Source organism: Pteropus alecto, unplaced genomic scaffold, assembly GCF_000325575.1.
Source record: "Pteropus alecto unplaced genomic scaffold, ASM32557v1 scaffold20, whole genome shotgun sequence".
NCBI classification, from domain to species: domain Eukaryota; kingdom Metazoa; phylum Chordata; class Mammalia; order Chiroptera; family Pteropodidae; genus Pteropus; species Pteropus alecto.
Window position 1 is genome coordinate 26310306 of NW_006436298.1, and position 5107 is coordinate 26315412.

The 5107-nt window shown below is 38.4% G+C and overlaps 1 pseudogene; it reads left to right on the plus strand.

Annotated features, from left to right (window-relative positions):
* The first annotated feature begins 2456 nt into the window (after positions 1-2456).
* LOC102892184 lies at positions 2457-3850 on the plus strand (annotated as a pseudogene).
* Positions 3851-5107: the final 1257 nt, after the last annotated feature.

Below are 5107 nucleotides of genomic sequence, written 5' to 3' on the forward strand. Positions count from 1 at the left end.
GCAGTCCATATAGAAAAATAATGCTCTCACTCTCAAATAACAAAGTCCCCCAGTCATTTGTAATCACAAATAATAATCAGAAATTATGCATTCACTTGCAGCTGGCTGTAGGCTAAGGGCATGAAAAAGGGGCTGGTTGGTTTGTACTCCATTCTTTCCCCACACACACTCCATCTGCACTCTCCATCCTCATCTGTTCCCCTAAGGAATATGATTTTAGACAGGAGTAGAAAATGATCTGCCCTGCTCATACCCCCACCGCAAGCTCCCTAAATGGTCACTTTGAGGCCTTTTCAGTTGACAGGAGATGAAGGGGAGTGTTCTGCTCCCTCCTTCCACATGGCAGCACGGAGGGAAAAGGTCATAACCCACTAACAACCTGCTTCAGATAAATTCTTTTGCCAGTCTCCGTCTCTGCTCTCAGCCTTTCTAACCTCTTTTTGTAGATAAGGGTCACATAATCAATTCTCCTATATCCTTTTTGCCAGCCCATCTTGAATGGCCCAGCCTCTCTCTTTGTAAGGCGGCAGTGGTTGGTACCTGCTGCCTTTGGGTTTCCTTAGAAACTGACAGGAGTCCTGTTTTTACATTTAGTTTCAATCACTCCCTTAGGATACATTATATAAAGTGGATTTCTACATCTAAGAATATGATCATGTTAAGACTCTAGACACATACTACTAAATTTCCACCTCCTCAAATAGAAATATACAAATTCATACTCACACCCTCACTGCATAATATCGAGAAAAGAAAAGTGGGGCAAATGAAAACAGGGGGCGAGGATAAAAGTAGGGGCCTGAGAAAAGAGGAACAATATCAGGAAATGGGAAGAAGCCAATGCAGTTGGACAGGGGATGGATTAGATGCTCTTATAACTCAGTCAGATAAATCTGTGTTAAGCTAAGCTCCAGCATAAATAAATATGATTCATTTCTACCCATTTCTTTAAATGAGCAATACATTTGATAACTGGTGGTTCTTTGATTTCAGCCCTGAAAGGGTTATTGAGAGCTTGATTTATATAATCATTTTAGAATCTTTCTGTAATCATCATGGAGTGGTAGAAAAAAAGACATATTTTTTTTATTTCCATGTTGTCACTTACTAAATGGTTGATCCTGAGACTCTGCTCAATACCAGTGAGTTTCAGTCTCCTCATCTCTGTTATTGCTAGAATAAGACCTTTCTTGCTCAGCTCATGTGGTAATTATGAGATGAAATGGAATGGGATTTAGAATTTGTAAACTGCAAAGATTTGAGAAAGATCAGTTATACTGCCTTGTCAATCACCTATCGGCACTGAGGGAAAGTTGGCTAATTGATCTCTCTTGACCTATTTTCTGTCTTGTTGACAGTGTTTATACAATTTTTTTTTCTCAAATGAGAGTTTATATGTCTAATGTGTCTTTCATTTTCCAGGGTGTATAGTTGCTACTCAGCAAATTCTAGTTCTTGCTTTCGCCTTTCCTCCCGGTTCCTAAACTGTGAACTCTTTGGAAATATCTGGTTATGCAGTAACATCAGGGCTCTTTCTTTTCAAGTAGGCAGCAGAGGGTATGTATATTCAGAAGACATCCTGCTTGGCATTCTCATATTTCTTGCCTTTTTTTTGTTTGCATAGAAAGCATTTTCTTCCCAGCCTAATTCAGTGAAATGATGTCAATTGTTCACCTATTCTCTGTCTGAAATCAACTTTTAGATTAAATAACTTATATATCTTGACTTTATTTCCTCATTTAATTTAATTTTATTGATGTTAAAACAATAGAGATAACAAAATGCTTCCAGTGTCAGTGGTAATTAAAAAAAAAAAAGCAGAAAGGTGATAAAATGTATTATTACTTAGATATACCCTTCCCTCTTCATTCACTTGGGGGGAAAAATCTGATCTTGAGAGAAAATACAGAATGTGATTTTGTGCCAGTAGTAATTAGTGAGAACATCTTGATGAGAAGCAGTAATGAAAGAATCAATGACAAACATCAATAAAGTAAAGCCCAAATGAGGCTTCTGCATTTCATATTAGGTATTTACACATTGACTTAACCAAATGATTGAGAAATGACATTCTTAATCCCAGTATGCCATAAACTGTTTTGACCTTTCTAAACTATGCCAAGCTTTCCCAATTTTCCTGGAGAGTACACTATAAGGCTTTATAACTAATAATGCATTCCCATTAACTACTACAGTTGTTTCATTAATAGAATCTTACAATGAAGTCTAAAAATTGTTTAAAAAACAGCACAAAGTGAAACATTAAAAATTGTATTAATATTGCACACTCAGGTCTTGGCTTTAGGCAGAAGTATGAGAAAGATAACATATTTTTGTTGTTTATTTTATAGTTTTAAGTTATAAGGCTTTTATTTGGCTTGATTTGAGTTTCTTCTTTTCCCCTTTTCACCACCATAAATCAAAAGATCTAGGATTGCTTTTATCTAAGTTTGCTGATGCTTCAAGCAGCTGAATCAAGATGGGTCAGTTGGAATGGTGGTCATACTGGAGATGACGAGAAGGTTGACAAGGATAAGTAAAGCAATACGAACCTCCTGTACCAATTAGTGTGTGGAAAAAGAAGAAGAAAACAAAGAGACCAGATGCTGCCAGCAAACTATGTCTGGTGACACCTCACAGTCAGTACTAGTTAAAATTACTGAAGTTGGAATTAAATACTGTCTTCTCATAGAGGAAGAATTCATTAGAAATCAGGAACAAATGAAGCCTTTAGAAGAAAAGCAAGAGGAGGAAAGATCAAAGATGGATGATCTGAGGAGGATCCCAATGCCAGTAGGAACCTCAGAAGAGACCTTTGATGACAGTCACACAATTGTGTCTACATCTGTGGGCTCAGTTAGTGTTCTTTTATTTGTAGACAAGTGTTCTTTTATTTGTAGAACTTATGTTAGTGTTCTTTTATTTGTAGACAAGGATCTGCTGGAACCAGACTGCTTGGTCCTAATCAATCACAAGGTGCATGCCATAATAGAGATGCTGATGGATAACATGGATCCCTTGATCACAGTGACGAAGGTGGAAAAGTCCCTACAGGAGGCCTATGCTGACATTGGCAGGGTTAGACAATCAAATCCAGAAAATTAAGGAATCTGTGGAGCTTCTTCTCACTCATCCTGGATATTATAAAGATGATTTAAAGCTCCCTGTGGGGGTCATTCTCTGTGACCCACCTGGCACAGGTAAAACCTTATTAGCCAGAGCAGTAGCAAATCAAACCTCAGCTGCTTTCTAGAGCATGGTTGGCTCTGAACTTATTCAGAAATAGCTAGGCAATGGGCCCAAACTCCTTCAGAAAAGAATGCAAGAACATGCACTATCTACTGTGTTTATTGATGAAATTTATGCTATTAGGACAAAAAGATATGACTCAAATTCTGGTGGTGAGAGAGAAATTTAGTGAACAACGTTGTAACTGTTGAACCAGTTAAATGGATTTGATTCAAGGAGAGACATAAAAGTTATCATGGCAGCAAACTAAATAGAAACTTTGAATCCAGTACTTATCAGACCAGTATGCATTGACAAGAAGATCTAATTCCTCCTGCCTGAAGAAAAGACCAAGAAGCGCATCTTTCAGATCCACACAAGCAGAATGATGCTGGCCAGTGATGTGACACTGGATGATTTGATCAAGCTAAAAATGACTTCTCAGGTGCTAATATCAAAGCAATCTATATGGAAGCTGGTCCAATGGCCTTGAGAAAACATAGAATAAAAGTAACAAATAAAGACTTCAAAAAATCTAAAGAAAATACTCTTTGTAAAAAAACAAGAAGGCGCCCCTGAGGATGCATGTTTCTCAGCAACTCAAAACAATTCCTGAATGAGTTTGAGGCCATTACCTAGATACTTCTGAATAAGTTCAGAGCCAACCACTCTCAAGAAAGTGGCTGAGGTTTGCCTTGCTACTGCTTTGGCTAATAAGGTTTTACCTGTGCCACGTGGGTTATAGAGAATGACCCCCACAGGGGTCTTTATATTCATCACTTCTATCTCTGGCAAGCTACAGTTCCCTTCAAGGAAATAGCTTAGAATGTCTGACCCCTTGGCACGATGAGGTTGGGGTGTTGCCTAGAGGAACCCATGTTCCAGTTGATTTTCATTAACAAAACATCCTGTGTACTGTGTACATTTCTGAGCATGATGTGTAGAATGACCATTATCAGTGCTCTCTTCCCAATAAAGCGTGCTCCTTCTAAAAAGGAAAAAAAGTTTGCTGATACTATACATACTGTTAAAAACATACTCTTCTAGGAGAAACATGGAGACTTCATGCCTCATGCTTAGACCAGGGCTCCTTAACTTTGGAACTGTTGATATTTTGGACTGGGTAATTCTTTGTCGTAGGAAACTCTCTTATGTGTTGCAGCGTGTTTAGCCTGCACCCATTAGATGCTGGTAGCACTACTGAGTCAAGGTTATCAAAAATATTTCAAAACATTGCCACATATCCTGTGGGGAGGGCGGTGGCAAAAACTTCCCCAGTCTGAGAACCACTGCCTTAGATTATTTCCTGTGTGTTTCAGGTGGTATGTATAGAGCTAATTTGATAAACTAACATGGCCAAAAAGGAGGAAAGTCTAGAAGAGTTAGGACATCCAATCATGCCAGACTATATTGGTTCTCAATCATGGATGTGCGTTCATAAAACCTTGGGAGATTTAAAAAATACTAATATCCAGATCAGTTGAATAAAGATCTCTGGGTGAACTACTGCTAAAATTGACTTAAGTGGGTTGCCCTGTGAATTTGATATTCTGCCTTTCAGGACAAGCATACAGGGTCTCCTTTTTGCAGAATTTCTCATCTTTTAATTGATTTCTTCTCAGAGTCCAGAGTTGCTTCTGTTGGCCATGACTTTCCTGTGGTGTAGAGGGGCTACAAGTAGGACATAGATTAAACTCTTTGTAGGAAGTCTCTGATAAGAATAAGTTCAGGTGAAATCAAGACAGTTCATTTCATTGGCAGCTACTTTCTGGCATTTAGAGTAGAACAGAAGTTCTCAAAGTGAGATTTCTAAGAATCAGCAGCATCAGCATTGCCTGGGAACTTGTTAGAAATGCAGAATTTTGAACCACCCTGTATC